This window comes from Terrapene carolina, unplaced genomic scaffold, assembly GCF_002925995.2.
Source record: "Terrapene carolina triunguis isolate 2854851 unplaced genomic scaffold, T_m_triunguis-2.0 Scaffold58, whole genome shotgun sequence".
Taxonomy (NCBI): domain Eukaryota; kingdom Metazoa; phylum Chordata; order Testudines; family Emydidae; genus Terrapene; species Terrapene triunguis.
This window is the reverse complement of record NW_020664409.1, coordinates 98,184,490-98,203,817: the sequence shown is the minus strand read 5'-3', so window position 1 is coordinate 98,203,817 and position 19,328 is coordinate 98,184,490.

Here is a 19,328-nt window from a genome sequence, read left to right as displayed (position 1 = left end):
AAATAAATGTGTTAGTCTCTAAGGTGCCACAAGTACTCCTGTTCTTTTTGCGGATACAGACTAACACAGCTGCTACTCTGAAACCTTTGGATAGTATGACATCTTTGCAAGTTACTGTCTTTGCAAAGCAGTATTCAACCCTGAGTTCTCAGTTGATGCTCTCCTGAACATAAACTTTTTATGCTAACTGTCCAACTTAGCACTGTTTTTGGCTCATCCTGTCAAGCTCAGATATGTTATGATCATCACAGTATGTTACTCCAAGCCAAATTATACAACTCTGCCTTTTTCATTTCATCACAGATCCATTTATAAAGGTGCAATACCCAGAAACCAAAAAGTCATTACCATTTCAAACTACATACACCACACGGAGTACCCAGAGGAATAAATGTGTTAAGGAGGAGCATGGGTGGGCTGAAAGAATTGTTTTAGTCCTGTTATTCCACCTTGTGAAACCTGCTTACAAACCATTACTGACTTTTTTCTTAAATGTCTCTTTTCCTTATCATATTTGGCAGCAGGATTTCTATATTGTCCTTCAAGGTTAATAGAGCTTGTTATTATGGCTAACAACATTCATACTATACTTTATCAGCAGGAACAGTAGTACCTCTAGGACTACTGATAATGACGTCTCTAACTAGTCTTTCCACTATCCTCCTTCATCAGACACCACCACTTGACATCCGTTTATTCCCCACAGCTAATCTGCCCTCACTACTTAGACTCTTGAGAGTACTGAAAATCTGTATTTAGTAATGGAACAAAAGCTCTCTCCCTATGCATGGGATCAAAAAGGAGACTGTTTTGACTTCCATCAATTCGGGTTATTGCAGCTTGCAACATCTCCCCAGAACTACTTTACATGTCTGCAGCAGTTGCTTCTCAGAAACTATTTCACTTGGATTTAGTTGCTAATTCTCAAGCTGTTTTTGCAGCAAGCAGACCCGACCAAAGTCTGATTATTTCTAACGGCACTTTTGTACCTACACTGGAACTGGAGGCATAATTTCCAGCTGGAGCTAGGGTGACCAGATCACCACACTAAAATATCAGGACACATTGGGGTGCCATCAGCCCCGCCCACAGTCCACCCCCACTCCTCCCAGGCTCCACCCCCACTCTGCCTCAGGTCCGTCCCGCCCCCTCCCCACTTGCCCGCCCCCACCGCGCTCTCTCTCATCCCCCGGCCTGCCGCTGGTTTGCTGCGTCCCTCCTCAGTCCCCCCCACCACTGCTCGCCTCCCCGCCTGCTCGCCCGCCCGCCGCTCACCTCTTCACCCCCCTGCCCACCACTCACCCCTACTGTGCCAACTTCCCGTCTGCCAGGTGGGTGCTCACCCACCCCCCACCTCTTCCCACCCCTGCACTGCCCTCGCTCCATCCCCATCCCCATTCCACCCCCTTCCCCCAAGTCCCCGCCCCTGCCCTGCCTCTTCTTTGCCTCCTCCCCTGAGCTCCCTGCGTCCCCGCTCCTCCCCCCTCCCTCCTGGAAAGCGCTAAGTGCCGCCAAACAGCTGTTAGGCGTCAGGAAGCGCTGGGAGGGGGGAGGAGCGGGGACAGAGCGCACTGGGAGGGCGGGGGGAGAAGGAGGCAAGGAGTGGGGAGCTTGGCTGCTCCCTCCCGCTCACCTCCTTACCTGAATATCGGGACAAATGGCGTCCCGATCGTACATTGATCGGGATGCAGGACAAAGGGTTAAATATCAGGACAGTCCCGATTTTATCGGGACATCTGGTCACCCTAGCTGGAGCAGATATCACTGCAGTAGCTCTCATTGAGCAAGTACAGTAAAAATAAAAGTCTGGTAGCATGACTGGCATCCAAGTATGTACCTAGCAATTCAGATGGGATTGTACTCAGGGCAGCTAGCCCAGCCCACCGCCCATGCCACTGCCGCTACACTTCTATTTTCAGTGCACTGCTCAGTCACTAGCAGGTACGCTAGTACGCAGGTCTACACAGGAGCAGGAAGGTATGTCCACCTGAGCTGGAAATTACACCTTCCTGCTCCTGTGCAGACATGCCCTTTCTTTCAAATCTTCCAAACAGTTTTGTCTCCTTCTGAAGTGTGGTGGTTGTTCAAATATGTTATGAATTACCAAGCCCAGCAACTCCCTTTATAAACAAAAATAATCACTCAAACCCTGCAGTATTCCTATGGTAAGATACCACTTTCTGCACTGCTACTATAGAATACTACAGTACTTTTTATAAGCATATGTTTCCCCGGTTGTCTGCTATCTAAGCTGTCAGTTTCCTGCTCTGATAATGTTGCTTAATTTAGTCATTGTTAGAAACATTTTTAACATATGCTGACAGTGGAAGCATCACTTAAACTTTTTTCCATTGAACATTTTTTTAAAAAAAATATCAATTATTAGTCCATTGTGGCAAATTTTAAGACTTTTTATCTGGCAAGAGCCAAGATCAAAATATTATCTGCTTTAACACACATGCCCATGAGGCTCAAGTCTCAGCAGAGCAGGGAGATATAATGGTTGGAAAGGAGAAACGATAGCTGACAAAATAAAGCAGTTTGGCAGCTTGACCAGCAGGCAGCCTGAAATCCCCATTGCTCATGAAATTTTAATACAACCAAAGGAATCATATGCTGTTATCTATAACAAAATCCTTGATTAGTTTAAGCTTTATCTTACTCCGAAATACAATCCCCGCTTTGGTTCCTTGTAAATTTAAGTCTCAGCCTCCAGCCTTTTTAATAGAGATGTTTTTCACAAAAGTCAATTTGGCTTATTAACTGTGGTATCTGAATTCTGAATTTTAGAGATGGAAGATTTATTAGGACATCCAGTCCTACCGCCTCACCCCCTGCAATACCTGCTAGAGAAGGGTTGTTATAGAACATCCCCTAGTGTTTGGTCCAGATACAACGGGAATATGTGCAGTGACATAAATTCCAAACACTTCTGGAACTGACATCAAGTGTTAAGCAATTGCCCCTAATCCGACCTAAATGGTCCATGATCAGTTTGATCCTATTAACGCTACCATCCTTTCTGAACTACTCTTAGGAGTTTTCCTCTTATTGCTAAAGGACTTTAAAATATTAATAAACTGCTGTAGTGGTATGTGTTACCCCTAGTTGTATTTGTAAAGAAGGAGGACTGGAACCAAAAACTTGAGGTCTAAACACCCTCAAATTTTGGGGACACTTTGAGATCAGATCCCAGATTAGAGCTGAACTTTGCAAATGGCCCCTCTCTTTAAAACAGAAAGAAACACTAGCCCGGAGAGAAATACACCTGAACTTTGGGGTATTTAAAATCTGTATCTGAATTTTGCAAGTTGGACAAAGTATATATGATTTATACATATTGAGGTCTAAATGTTCTCCTCAGCTTCTTTTAATGGAGAGGAGCAGACTGTATTGAATCTTTTCCCCTTTTGATAATTCCCCTGACCACCTGCATTTCTGGGTTGTGGCCAAAGTCCTAAGTGGAAGGGCCAAAGTATTGTGTGAAAGGTTTTTGTAGCATTTGTGGGTAGAGCAGAATTAAGAACTACAGGAGATTGCACAAGAGACCCTGTACTCAGAAGATTTCCAGTCAATTTTTGCAGACCCATGAGGTTAGGATATTTCACATAAGTTTTGAGAAACATCTACATTTTTGGATGCATATCCCAACCTCCAAATCCTTTGATGTTCACCTCACCATGTGTCAAAATATTATTGAGCTCACTACCACTGCTTCAATGTATTCCTGTAGTCCCTGTTAGATTAATCGGTTGCCAAATACTTTCAATCCCATTTGTGGGGATTGGAGTGTACAGGTGTAACTGCAAGCAATTTGGCTCTGTATATCTAAATGGTAAAAAAAGACCAAGAAACCAAAGCTGCTGCAAAAAGCAACAGCTCTCTAACATGAGCGCTGACTTAATTGTACAATCAGAGGGACGCGGCATCTTCTCAGACCTCAAACTGGCAGGCCACACTCCCTCAGGACAGAGTGTTAGCAAGTATCTAGCCAGATCCATTCCCAATGCTCAAGAGTGTATTAGGAGGAGCAGCACAGGGAGACAGCAAACAGAGCTGGAAATAGGAGAGATCTGGACATCTGTTTGGAGGGAAAAGGAGGCAAGCCCTATTCCTTAGGGGCAGAGAATGGGTTCCTGAGAATGTTTGCTTGCTGGTTTGTTTGATTTTCAGTTTGCAGGGGCTGGTAGGGGGCAGCATGCTGTTAGAGAAGCAGAGCCTTAGATCACAGCATGGCCCTGTTTAGGGGGTCTATAAAGGCAGCCAAGTAGCCAGCCAGCAGCACAGGAGCCAGCAAACAGGACTGGAAACACAAGAGTTGAAGTGGGAGTTTGTGAGGGCAGTTTTGGGGAGCGAATGTGTGGTGTTCTGTTTTTGTTGTGTGTCTGTCTGAGAGTGTTTCTTAACAGTTCTTAACAGGCTATGACAGCTACAGAGGCGGCAGTAGTAGTGACCCAGGGTATGGAAAAGACAATGAAGATGACTGGATGTGGAAGCTGCAGCATATATGTTATCCCGGACTAGGGTACCTGAAAAGTGCTTCATTTGGTACAAAGTGCCACCTGCTAGAACGGATGGAAGACAAGACCTGAGGTTTGGAGATGCAGGAAGAAACCATGGTTGAGTTTGGAAGGGAATTTGAATAGATGATGGAGGGAAGGTGAGAGGAAGCTGAAGGGAAAACTCAAGACTCGCAGATGCAGGCTGGACTGGAAGGTAGACTGCTGGATGAGGAAAGTGGCCAGTGGAAGTACATGGCTATGAGAACCCAGCAGGGGAAAAGACCAGCTAGTGAAAGAGAAATAGAGCTCAGGGACAGGTGTGCTGAGTTGGAAAATGAAGAAAGAGCACTGCAGGCAGTAACAGAAGTTGAGAAGGCAAGGAAGAAGAGAAGAGCCTATAGTCCTACAAGAAGAGGGGAAGAATCAATGAAGACAACCAGACTGCAGAGCCCCAGCAGGATAGAGGATGACTTGCAGAAGATTGCAAGTGAGAACAAAAGACAAGAGAACTTGCAGCCATAAAGAACAGAAGGAGAAAGACTGGAGGATCGCACCAACACCAGGAGGCAGGTCTATGTTATTGGGGAATCCCTACTAAGAAGAACAGACATGCCTGTCACCAGAAATGATTTGGAGAACAGAAGGATGTGCTGTCTGATGAGAGCTAAGATATAGGATGTGGACCTGAGGCAGAAGAGAATCCAAATGGGAAGTGGAAAGAATCCACTGATTGTTCTTCAAATAGGGACAAATGATGCAGCTAGATTGTTACTGAAAAGTATCAAGCGAGACTATGCCAGGCTGGGGAAGACCCTTAAAAAAGTGGAGATGCAGGTGATATTCAGTGGGATTCTACCTGTCCTTAGAGGAGGAGAATGAAGGTGAGACAAGATTATGATGAGCAACAGGTGGCTCAAGCAGTGGTGCTATAAGAAGGGCTTTGGTATGTTCAACCACTGGGAGGCATTCATGGACTGTTCCTCATGGGAAGGACTCTACCTGAATAGGGAGAGAAATATACTTCTGGGATGGAGGTTGGTACAACTGATTAAAAGAGCTTTAAACTAGGAATTTAGGGGAGATAGGACATGCTCATATAATTTCCATGCCCGATTTTCCTCCCGCTCAATGTTAGCATCAAATATGAGAGGATACAGCAATGGAGAAAGGAACAACAGAGGATAGGAGAATGGACATCAAACGAAAGATGGTGCCAATACCAATGACACTAACACTCCGGTAGTACTGGCAGTAGAATGACTATACCTAAGTGAGCGAGGAATCTGGGAGAAGCAGAACAGAAACAACTAAGATGTCTGTGCACCAATGCAAGGAGCCTGGGTAGCAAAACGGAGGAACTAGAACTACTGGTGCAAGAAGTGAAACCAGATATTATAGGGATAACAGAAACGTGGTGGAATAGTAGTCATGAGCGTAGCACAGGTATTGAAGGGTATACGTTCAGGTAAGACAGAAATAAAGGGAAAGGTAGTGGAGTGGCACTGTATATTAATGATAAGGTAGACTGTAAAAAATGAGAAGTGATGAAATGGATAACATGGAATCTGTGTCAAAATCACTTTGGAGAAGAAAGTTAACAGAGGCTCTACTGAGACAGTGCTTGGGGTCTACTACAGACCCTTAGGATCTAATTTGGATTTTAATGAAATAAATACTATTGGGAATTGTGTGATTATGGAAGACTTTACTTTCCTAGATACAGATTGGAGGACAAGTGCTACTATTAATGGTAGGGCCAAGCTATTCCTAGATGTGATAGCCAAGGCATTTCTTGACCAATAGTCACCAAACCAACAAGCAAGAGGTGATGCCATTTTAGATTTGGTATTGGTGAGTAGTGAGGACACCACTGAAGAACTGGTTGTAGGGAAAAATCTTGGTTCAAGTGATCATGAGCTATTTCAGTATAAACTAAATGGAAGGATAAACAAAAATAGGTCTGCAACTAGGGTCCTTGAGTTCAAAAGGGCAAACTGAAAAATTAGGGAAGTGGACTGGATTGAAGATCTGAATGTGGAGGAGGCCTGGAATTACTTTACTTTAAGTCAAAGTTGCAGAAGATATTTGAAGTCTGCATCTCAAGCAAGGGGAAAAACGTCATAGGGAAAGGTTGCAGCTCAAATTGGTTGAGCAACCATCTCAGATTATTAAGAGAAAGCAGGAAGCCTACTAGAAATGGAAGATGGGAAGGATCAGCAAGGAAAGCTACCTCTTGAAGGTCAGAAAGTGTAGCAATGAAGTGAGAACTGCCAAAAGCCAACCAGAGTGGGACCTTGCAAAGGAAATTAAAGCCAATAGTAAAAGGTTCTATAGCCATATAAATAAAAAGAAAACAAGGAAAGAAGAAGAAGTGAGGCCACTAAGACATGAGGATGCGGTGGAGATTAAAGATAATCTAGGTCTGGCCCAACACCTAAACACATACTTTTCTTCAGGTTTTAATAAGGGTAATGAGAAGCTAAGGGAGCGTTGTGGGGTAGTTAATGAAAACAAGGATATGGAAGTAGAAATTACCACATCTGAGGAGGAAGTCAGTCAATCTCAAACAGTTCAATGGGACCAAATTGGGGGCGGGAAGGGTGGATAATCTCCATCCAAGAATGTTAAAGGAATTGGCATATGAAATTGTAAGCCCAATGACAAAGATTATTAATGAATCTGTAAACTCAGGGGTTGTACCTTATGACTGGAGAATTGCTAATACAGCACCTATTGTTAAGAGAAAAAATGTGATCCGGGAAACTACAGGCCCATTAGTTTGACTTCAGTTGTATGCAAGGTCTTGGAACAAATTTTGAAAGAGCAAGTAGTTAAGGACATAGAGGTAAATGGTAATTGGGATAACATACAACTTGATTTTACAAAAAATAGATCGTGCCAGAGCTACCTGATCTTTGGAAAGATAACTGATTTTTGGATCTAATATACCTGCATTTCAGTAAGGCAGTAGATACTGTTCCACATGGGAAATTCTTAGTGAAATTTAGAAACTACGGGGATTAATATGAGAACTAAAAGGTGCACACGAAACTGGTTAAAGGGGAGACTACAATGGGTCATAATGAAAGACAAACACCTACAAGATCTTTATCAAGCACTCTTAAAACTACAATACCCACCTGGGGAAGTGAGGAAACAGATTGACAGAGCGAGACAGGTACCCAGAAGTCACCTACTACAGGACAGGCCCAATAAGGAAAATAATAGAACACCACTGGCCATCATGTACAGCTCTCAACTAAAACCTCTCCAGCACATCAACCACCTATGAAAATGATCCCTCACTCTCATAGACCTTGGGAGGCAAGCCAGTCTTCACTTACAGACAGCCCCTCAACCTGAAGCAAATACTCACCAGCAACTACACACCAACCAATCCCTGTAACAAACGCCATTACCTACTCTGTCCCTTAAAAGGTCATTGAGTCCAGTCCTCTGCCTTCACAGCAGGACCAAGTACCATCCCTAACAGATTTTTGCCCCAGATCCCTAAATGGACCCCTCAAGGATTGAATTGACAACCCTGGGTTTAGCAGGCCAATGCTCAAACCACTGAGCTATCCCTTCTCACTACCAGAACAACCCCATCATGGGACCCAACCACACCATCAGGGGCTCATTCACCTGCACATCCACTAAGGTGATATATACCATCATGTGCAAGCAATGCCCCTCTACCATGTACATTGGCCAAACCGGACAGTTTCTACATAAAAGAATAAATGGACACAAATCAGACATCAGGAATGGTATCATACAAAAGCCAGTAGGAGAACACTTCAATCTCCCTGGACATTCAATAACAGAACATACGTGAACAAAAAACCTTCAAAAACAGACTCCAAAGAGAAACTGCACAGCTACAATTCATTTGCAAACTTAACACTGTTAATTTGGGCTTGAATAGGGACTGGGAGTGGCTGGCTCACTACAAAAGCAATTTTCCCTCTCATGGTATTGACACCTCCTCATCAATTATTGGGAGTGGACCACATCCACCTTGACTGAATTGGCCTTGTCATCACTGGTTCTCCACTTGTGAGGTAACTCCCTTCTCTTCGTGTGACAATATATTTATGCCTGTATCTGTAATTTTCACTCCATGCATCTGAAGAAGTGGTTTTTTACCCATGAAAGCTTATGCCCAAATAAAACTGTTAGTCTTTAAGGTGCCACCAGGCTCCTCTTTTTTTTTTTTTTTTAAGAGTAAATGGTGGATTCTCTGTAACTTGAAGTCTTTCAATAATAATTTGAGGATTTCAGTAACTCAGCCAGAGGTTAGGGGTCTATTACAGGAGTGGGTGGGTGAGGTTCTGTGGCATACAATGTGCAGGAGGTCAGACTAGATGATCACAATGGTCCCTTCAAGTTTATGCAGAGAAAACACTGCCCTTCTGTGACTTTCAATTCTCATATTAATCCCCATCTTCTCCAAATTTACCTAATAATTTTCCATGTGGAACTGTATCAGCTGCCTTACTGAAATCCAGGTAGATTACATCTACTGCATTTCCTTTGTCTAAAAAAAGTCAGTTGTTGTGGGGGAGGAAGGATGAAGAGCCCTCTTGTGTGTTTCCCAAATAAGGCAGGATTTTGCTGTACGTCTGTAGCATTAGAAGTAAAGGACCGAATCCTGCAGTCCTTATTCAGTTTTCTTAGGGGTGGGGAGGGGGGGAATCTATTGAAAGCCAAGGAGACTTCTCCCAGATGAAGGATGTAGAATTGCAGGACTTGGCCCGAGATTAAACATCCTTATTTGACAGAAGAGAAAAACGGAGGCAGAAATGTTAGCTGTGTGGATAATTCTTGATATTCTATTGTAAGTCATGCAATATTTAGTTTGTTTCTTAAGGTTGCGGGTGAGAATTGAAGCTTGCTTTTCTCGTCTTTTTTTAGCGTACATTTCTAGCACTCATGGTTGTGAAGAAAAAACGAGAATGTGTGTAATCTAAATGTTCAGAAACCAGTAGCAAAATAGAAAGAACCCAATAGTATTATAACTTTTGGCTCAAAAATCACATTATATTTTTAACTCTCGTGATTTTTTGGAAACTGACTCAAATTTTTTAAATGCTTGGGTCAGCAATATTGGGTTACTTATTTGTAGTGTTCCACAACTCAAATTGAAGTCAATGAGAGGTACAAGTAAAAAGCTCCTATGGAAATTGTTTCCTAAGTGACTCACCGAAGACCACAGGGAAAGTCGATAATAAGTGAAAGATGGTCTTTGTTAAAATAAGACACTTGCATTTGTCACTTGTGCTGTTGATCAAATCCTTTTTCCCCCTCTAACCAAGAGTAAAAAGTGATAGTGAGCAACTCAATCTTTTTTCCTACAGCAGAGTAATGTGTTTAGTTCTTAAAGGTAGACCAATAATTTTTCAAGGGACAGAAAGCCAAAAGAATTTAATCTTGTAAAATGACACTGTAGTAAATTTAAAAAAAAAAAAAAAATCACACCTCCTATATCAGGAAGAATATCAGAATTTTCATCCATTTTCTTATAATGCTCTTCATTAGAATTTTAATATATATATATTTTAAAATTTCTCTCATCCTGATGCAAAATAATAAAAAAAACTTCAGACCCACTTCAGTCTATCTGATGATCTGTGTCTTTCCCAACAGAGAGAAGGACATCAGTATGCAGCAAGGAAGGAACAAAATCAATAGATTTCTGTTGGCAGAGAGAATGGGATTATCTGATGGAGTGGTCTGGAAGCATATTAATATTTTATTGGGAGGTAAATAATTTCAAAAGTTAGATAAGTGACTGTGGAGCTCATTAGACTAATGTGCTCACCTTACTCACTGGAGTAGTCCAACTGAAGTCAGTGGGATGTCGTGGGTGAGTAAGACAGTAAGGACGGACTTGGGACTGCACTAGTTGAGACATCAGTTCTGACACGCACTGTTCAGTTAGTTGTTACCTTTTACTGACTTTTTAAAGTTGCCTGAGCAAGAGCTGGCCTACACCATGAAAAATTAAGAGCATAATTTTCAGAGACTGGAATGTCTAATTTATGCATGCAGCTACCACGCCTAAGGGCGCAATCTGTGCCTGCTGCATCTGCTGTCCAAAATAAGTAATAGGGCTGGAGCTGGCGATTAGAGACCACCCCAAAAAACTTATTTCCGACCATATGTGCACATACTCATTTGGGTTCTCCCAATAAAATCGACCAGCCAACTTAACAATTGGGGGGGGGGGGTCCTACAGCAGACAGTCTGCCTCCAACAGCTATTCTCTGACTCCTCCCCGCTGCTCCCTTATGCCTTCCCAACCCCCCTTCACTCAGCTTTTTATCCCTACACACTTACCAGTCACAAACTCCTCCTTGCACTCACACACCCATGCTAGGTTGCCAACAGTCCCGTATTATAAGGGACATCCCTGATTTAAATAAAATATTGCCTGTCCCATTCTAGATCAGCACAGGACACCTTTTATCCCATATTTCAACTAGGGTCGTGCCGCTGGTTGGCAACTTGATCTAGTGTGCAGGGATGCAGTGCCACTCAAATTTGGCTCAGCCACCCCTCTTTCATGCCTGAGTGGCCCCTGGACTTCTGGATTTCTCCCATGTTTATGAATTACAGTGTTGGCAACCCTAATACACGCACAGCAGGTCACAGGCCTCACCAGCTCTTCAGTCACGGACTCCTTCCTACCTGCTGCCTCCTTGAAATCAGAGGCCATCTAATTCCTAACTTCCTTGTTTCCGCTTTTTCCAAGTTGGGTCCCTTGTGCTGCTCCTGGGGGAGCGAGATGGAGTTCTGCACTGGGGCTGTGCCTGCGCTCACGCTCCAGAGCTGCCCTTAATCTCCCCATGGCAGGCTGAAAAGCTAGACGGAGAGCTTGGACCTCAGCATTGCTCTGTGCTTCCAATGCAGAGAGGAACCCTCTTTTGGGGCAGCCTCTCAACAGCACCACTGTCTCCTGACAGCGCTCCATGGTGCTGCACTGAAGGGGCTGGAATGGGGAAATTTTTCAGTCTATGGGGTAACACTTTATTTCAAAGAGATCAAGGGACCTCAAAGAATATGCTGTGGCAGGCTCTCTGACCCTCTCTGCTCCATCTTAGCCACTCAGGTACCACAAAGGAAACAAATACCGTCTGCTAACTTCAGCTGGGACATTTCACAGATTCATGGATGCCAAGGCCAGAAGAGACCACTGATCATCTAGTCTGACTTCCTCTATAACACAGGACATAGAACTTCCCCCAAATAATTCCTAGAGCATCCTTTAGAAAAACATCTCATCTTGATTTAAAAATTCCCAGTGATGGAGATTCCACCACAACCTTTGATAAGTTGTTCCAACCATTAATTGCTCTCACTGTGAAACATTTCCCCCTTATTTGCAGTCTGAAATTGTCTAGCTTCAACTTCCAACCATTGCTAGATTGAAGAGCCCTTTATTAAATATTTGTTCCCCATATAGGTGCTTATAGACTATAAAAAAAAGTCACCCCTTTACCTTTTCTTTTTTATGCTACATAGATTGAGCTCCTTGAGTCTATCACTAAAAGGCAGGTTTTCTAATACTTTAAACATTCTTGGGACTCTTCTCTGAACCCTATCCAGTTTATCAACATCCTTCTTGAACAGTGGACACCAGAACTGGACAGTATTCCAGCAGTGGTTTCAACATTGCCAAATACAGAAGTAAAATAACCTCTCTGCTCCTACTTGAGAGTCCCCTGTTTATGCATCACAGGATCACGTTAGCCCTTTTGCCCATAATGCCGCATTGAGAGCTCATTTTCTTGGGGGAGGAAGTTGCCAAGGGATGCAGAGCCAGCATATCTGGATCCTATGCTTCCCTCCCTGCAACCCTGGTGAAGGGCACTTGTGGAGTCCAGAGTGGCTGGCACATGCTGGCCTATGGCCTTGTGGTTGTGGGGGAGGCCCATAGACAGCTGGCGCAAGACAGAGCAGCCCCAAGACTGCTTTAACCTGTGCTGCAGAAGAAAATCAACAAGTCATAGGTGGTTCTCAGTATCTCCTCCTTTTTCCCTCTCCTGAGTGGCCAGGCTGGGGAACAGAGCCATTGTTTGCTAGGAGCTACCCTAGACTCAGACAGAGCCAGCTGAGCACCTATCCTGCTCTCACTGGAGAATCCATAGGTCAAGAAGGAAGCAGGTAATGGGAGCAGTTAGAACTACTTTTTCTTCCCAGCAGGTGCCCAGGGAAGGGTCAGCAGCTGCTCCGAGCATTCCTGGCTCACACCAGGAGCCACTTCTCTGTGCCCAACTAAAAACCGGGGGAAGCAGTTGAGGAAGCAGTTTTGGGTAAGTCCCATTGGATGTGTCTACACCTCCAGCTCTAAGATTAGTTCCAGCTGGAGAAAATATACCTGCATTAGCTGTGATCAAGCTAGTGCACTAAAAATAGCAGCGTAGCCACAGCTACATGGGCAGAGGGATGGGCTAGCTGCTCCAAGTACAATCCCATCTGAAACCTGAAGTACATATTTGAGGTGGCAAATCTGTCCCACTGTGTGTGGAAATTACACCTCCAGCTCCAGTGCAGACATACCCTTAGAAAACCGAGTCAAACAGAGACTATCTGTAAAACAGGGACAATAGCACTTCAGTACCTCATGGGGTGTTGTGAGGCTAAATACATTAAAGATCATGAGGAACTCAGACACTGTATTAATGCGTATATTGTAACTAGGGCCACACACATACCTGGCACGATATTAATGTACTACTCTGCATTCCTGATGTGGTTTGGGATAGTTTACTATGTAAAAAAGAAATATGACCCTTACAAAGTCAGGGCCAACTTTGACAATGTGCTAAGTGTAGTCATCCAAGCTAAAAATGCATGTCGGGCAGAAATTACTGTTTAATTAGAATTCAAGAGTCATATTTTTCCTATTATTCAAAAAAATGGAACTATTAGTATAAGAACAAGAGAGCCTTTATAGGTCTCTGGTCATGATTCCAGCTGTTGTTCTAGGATATTTTTCAGTGTGCTGAGTTATTTTTTTAATTTTGTTAATGGGTTGCCCTTTCCTCAGTTTACTTTTTAATATTGTTCAAATAATTATTGAAAAAGTATGAGTTCGTGTATTTTCTAATTAAAATGTTCTTTTGTGAGAGCTTAGGTGAACTCTGTTTATCACATACTTATTGTAGTTTAGTTTATTTCTCTATATGAAAACCTCTAAAATCAACCTACCCACTTCCTTCCTGTTTCATTCAGATTGGAAAAGAGTAATTATATCTATAATTATTACTGTGGATTAAATATAAATCTGTACTTTGTAAATCTACTTTACATCTGTGGATTTTGCAAGACACTTTAATTCAATTCATATTTTCTGCCATCTGTTAATAACCTTTTCCTGTTCTTATTACCCCATTAGAAGGAAAATGCTCTTAACTGTATGCAGAATGTAGGAAAGCAACAGTCTCCTCACACAGCTAGCATACAGACATTCTCTTTCCACTGAGAATGGTGCTTCAGGAGCCATCCTGGTCTCACCAGCACATCCAAAGCATATCATGATTTCCCAAGACTTACATGTTCCTCGAGTTGAAAGTTGTGTGGAAGAACCCTTGGTAGCCTTGGATTTGCAAGAAGAATTAGTCTGATTCTGCAGCTGATCCAAGCTCAATGGAAGAAATGCAGGGTGACAAGAACTTTTTCTAAGATCAGATTGGCTCTAGGAGCCACTACGTGATAAAGTCTATTTACTGCAAGGATCCACATTTTCCTGCATTGCTATTTGTTAGTGCTTAGGGCAGAAAACACAGAGTGATGAACTAAAGACTGAATAGTTAAAAGGGGACTGATATGATTTTTAACAATTAAATAATGAAGACCAGCTATTTAAGAATACCAAATATTGAAGAGGAAATCAGTTATTCCAAGGGACTGATGTTTGGGCATGCAAGTTTGGATTTGGGACACCCACAGCAGATTCTTAGAGATCTGAGCCCTGGATTCTTTGTGTATCCTGCAGTCACTGATGACAGCACTGTAACACTTTAAAGAGCTGGGGTGAAATGCTGGCTCCTACTTTATCCATGAAAACCTGAATTCCACGAGAGTTTCCCCAGAGAATGGGGGCAGGATTTCATCCCTAGAGTGGTCTAGCTTATACTTTTTTAGGAGTCACCATTGTCAGATGGGGAGTGGGTTCCCCAAATTTGGGAAGAGGTCCCAGGTCCCAGCCACGCGTCTCTGTACAACAAACCTTCCTTCCTAGGGGAGTCACAATTCACTCCTAAAACAAGCACCATGCTTAACACTTATCTAACCTGGCAAAGCCAGGACTAGACCCACGTCAGGCTCTCTGGCAGGAGTTACATAGGCTCCCATGCCCCTTATACAGCCCCTTACACATCCCCCCTGTGTGGCTAGACACACACACACACACACACAGAGCCCTATGCAATTGCTCTGAATGATTGTGACTCCCACCTTATCTCATGTGGTTAGAGGCCATCGCTTAGGTACACATCTGATCAGATATCAGAAATTGACCTCAGGATGGAGGGGAAGGGGCATTTTTCAGAGAATTTATTCCCTCGTGCACAGATCTTGTGAAGCAGCATTCGTTATCAAACCTACAAAGGTTACAGGAACTCCACTGGGAATCATGACACAATTAGGTTGGATGTTACAGCTAAGTGTGACTCCCATAGGGCTAATACTCTGACAACAAACTGCAAAAGGGCAAACTTTAAACTCGAAGGAGGAAGGTTAACGCCAAGCTAAAGGGTAAAACAAACCGAGCCACCCTCGCGACTACAGAATACAGATGCTGTATGGAGGCACAAGCTGTCTTGTGGCTATGGGTAGGAAAATGAACAGGAAAAAGGGCAGAGTGAAACATGCACAGCTAAGCAGAAAGTTACAGATGTTTGTTAGGGATAAAAGTGCCTTGAAAAAAACATGGAAAGCCTGACCAGATGACCCAATTTAAGGGAGCACAGGAGATGCTAGGAAATAAAAAGAGCAAAGAGATGACATGCAAAATGAGTAATGGTAATAATATGCTAAAATGTTATATATATATATATATATATATATCTCAAGAAGGATGTACGTTGTACATTCACACAACACCAAGGAGAGAAGGGCAATTACAGAGATTGGAGGCACAGCAGAAAAGTGTAATGACTTCTTGCATCTTTATTACAGATGGGCAAGGGGAAACTTCTGCTCCATAAGCATTTATTACGACTGTGGCTTAGATGAGAACTGAAGTCTCGAAGGAGAAAGTAATGGAGGAACTTGAGTGTCTCAGGTGCAGTAAATCAGCAGGACCACATCCAAGGATTCTGCAGCAAATGAAGTATGAAATTGCTGAGATACTGGCTAAAGTCCTGCTGCTTTTCACCTACAAACAGATGCACAGAGCTCTCTAATGCACTGGCCTCCTCATTTCATTAGAAACTTCTAACTCAACCTTGTTACTTTCACATTTTGTGGATTGTTTGCTCTGGTCTCTGCTACTCTACCAACCTCCTCTTGCATCAGAAGCTCAATCTCCAGGCCCACCAGACTACTTCACCCTCCCCTATTCACAGCTCTCTTCCTTCCTGTCTTTCCCATTTCTCTATATCCCATCCATCCTTCTGATTGCTTTGCTTACTCAAAACTGTCCCTCCTTAACATTCCCTTTATCCTTTCCTCATTGGAGTCCATCCTACAAACAACACACACACACAAATTCATGTTGCATCCCTTTCTCCCACCATTGTGTGTTTAGACCTGTGTGTTTAGACTAAGTTCTTAAGGACAAGGACTGGCTCTCTTGCTTTGGGCATTGCCTGATAAAATGCGGCCTCAATACTGGTTGATGCTTAGGGTGCTTCTGTAACAAATACAAAATAATATTAATACAGTCACGTCCCTTACAGTAGTTCTCAGTTTATCTTCTGTCTTCATGTTGTGGTGTCTTTTTTAGTAGGAATCATTTAGCTCAGCCCCAGCTGAAATGTGCAAAGACTCATGGGAATGAAAAATAAATGAAAGTCTTTCATGTTCATTTTTTAAAATAAAGATATGAAAACAGTTAACCTCGTTTGTTTGAATTTCAGCTAAAATTAGAATCAATCAGAAAGTGGGCAAAGCTGTGTGGATTTGGAAAGGATTTTTTTTTTTTAAATCAGACACTTCGCTTATCCTTAATAAAAAAATAAAAAAAAAAACCAAGTGCCTCGCCTGCTTTCACCCTTCCCCCGTCTCATAGATACTGGGGGTCACATTCAGCGTCGGTAAGTAGCCTAACAGGAAATCAGTGAAGTGACAGCAGAGTGGGAGTGATAAAACTTATTAGCCAAAATGTTCCTGACACCATCACAGCCCCTCTAGTGTTTGTTAAACAACATATTAATAGCACAGAGAACCTGGTAAAAGCAATTCTAAATAGAAGATGGTTTAGGAGAGGTTAATGTGGTGATCACTGGCGGCGGTAATGCACCAGGCTGATTCCATAACAGAGCTCAGTCACATTTGTGCTTGGAAATTCTGCAGTATTACTTGCCATCCACAGTGCCAATATAATTAGGGTTGTAGGAAGTTGCTCTCTCCGTGTAAACTCAGGAGAACAGGTCCACGAAGGCTATTCTTATATGCTACACCCATCACTGTGGTATCTTGTCAGCTTTATTCCATCTGCTTTGCATAGGGACTTGCTCTTGCTGCCTCATTATTATTATTATTGATGATGATGATGATTTTTAGGATGCCCATAGGGAGTGAAGACACCCCATAAAAGCATCCACGCAGCAAAATATTTAGAGGGGGATGTGCACAGGCTTTCAAAAAGCTAATACTGACCTGTTGTCAGAATCAAAGCATGAACACAGGGGTGCCTGCACAAATTGGGTAACTGTGTACGTGTGATGGCCTCCATCTTGGCTGACACTTCAAGTGTTTATCCAGGCACCCCCCACCAGTTAAAAACCATGAGCTACTATGTAGCTAGAGCTAAGGAGCCCAAGCTCTATAGCTGGAGGCTGTCATAACTTCTGTCCTCTGTGGACTGACCCAAAGGTGGACTTGTAACACTCACTCACGAGTGGGTTACACACACAAACTGGGACTAGCATACATATACCCTTCACTACACAGACTCTAGACCCGCAGGCACACCCCTCACAGCTGTTTTCAGTCACTTGCAAGCACACAATCGAGTGCCCCAACCTTTCTTAAAGGGACAACTCTCATTTCTATGCTTACATGATACTTAATTACACCAAAAACCAAAATAAATATAATGGTGAGTTCTCTATTACTTGTAAATCAAGACTCAGTGTCTTTTAAAGGATATAGATTCCAAGACCAGAAGGGACCATGGTGATAATCTAGTTTGATCTCCTGTATAGCACAGGCCATACAACTTCCCCAAGATAATTCCTAGAGCAGACCTTTTAGAAAAATGTTCAATCTTGATTTAAAAATGGCCAGTGATGGAGAATCCACCACAATCCTTGGTACATTGTTCCAATGGTTAATTACCCTCACTGTTAGAAAATTATGCCTTTTTTCCAGTCTGAATTTGTCTAGCTTCAGCTTCCAACCACTGGATCATGTTATATTTTTCTCTGATCGATTGCAGATCCCATCACCAAATATTTGTTCCCCATGTAGATACTTATAGACCAGAGATCGACAACCTTTGGCACACGGCCCATCAGGGAAATCCACTGGCGGGCCGGTTTGTTTACCTGCAGTGTCCACAGGTTTGGCCGATCGTAGCTCCCACTGGCCGTGGTTCGCCATTCCAGGCCAATGGGGGCTGCGGGAAGCAGCGTGGGCCAAGGGATGTGCTGGCTGCCGCTTCCGGCGCCCCCATTGGCCTGGAACGGCGAACCGTGGCCAGTGGGAGCTGCGATCGCCCGAACCTGCGGATGCTGCAGGTAAACAAACCTGCCAGCCAGTGGATTTCCCTGATGGGCCGTGTGCCAAAGGTTGCCGATCCCTGTTATAGACTGTAATCAGATCACTGCTTAACTTCCTCTTTGTTAAGCTAAATAGACTGAATTCCTGGAGTCTGTCACTATTACGCGTGTTTTACAATCCTTTAGTCTGTTGGCTTTTCTTTGAACTCTTTCCAATTTATCAACATCCTTCTTGAATTATGGACACCAGTACTGGACACAGTATTCTAAGAGCAGTTACATTAGTGCCAAAAGTAGAAGTAAAATAACTTCTCTACTCCTACTATTTAGGCATCCTTTTGGGCACAGTGTTACACTGGGCGCTTACGTTCAGCTGATTACCCATCATGCTTTAGTTCAACTCAAAGTTATGGGCTTCATGCAGGAATTAGTGGTAAATTCTATGGCCTGCTTTATGCAGGAGATCAGAGACTAGATGATAACTGTCCTTCTGACTTTTGAATCTGTTGCTCTATGAACAATAAAATAAATATCTGAACATTCAAATTCACTGCCCACTACAACATTCCACAGTAAAAGACCATTTCAACAACTACATTGAAACAAGGGTCCTCACACACATACACTTTTAGGGTGGCAAGACAGCCTGTACTTTCTGAAAATGTTCCCTGTAATGCTTTGAGCACAAGGACTGACTGAGGTTTACAGAACAAAAGACCATGAACCTATCAATATATTCCTATAATGAGTATTATTTCTTATTGAGAGTTGGGGTGGAGTAGTTTAAGCCAACCACAAGTTGGAATATTCAACTATGTCAAGTAAGAGCAAACCACTGCAGAGTGCTGTCTGTCCACACTGGGAGGAGGGAGACAGGGTGGCCCACTTTAACTATGCCAGCGTAGTTAAAGCAGCAATGTTTAAATATAGG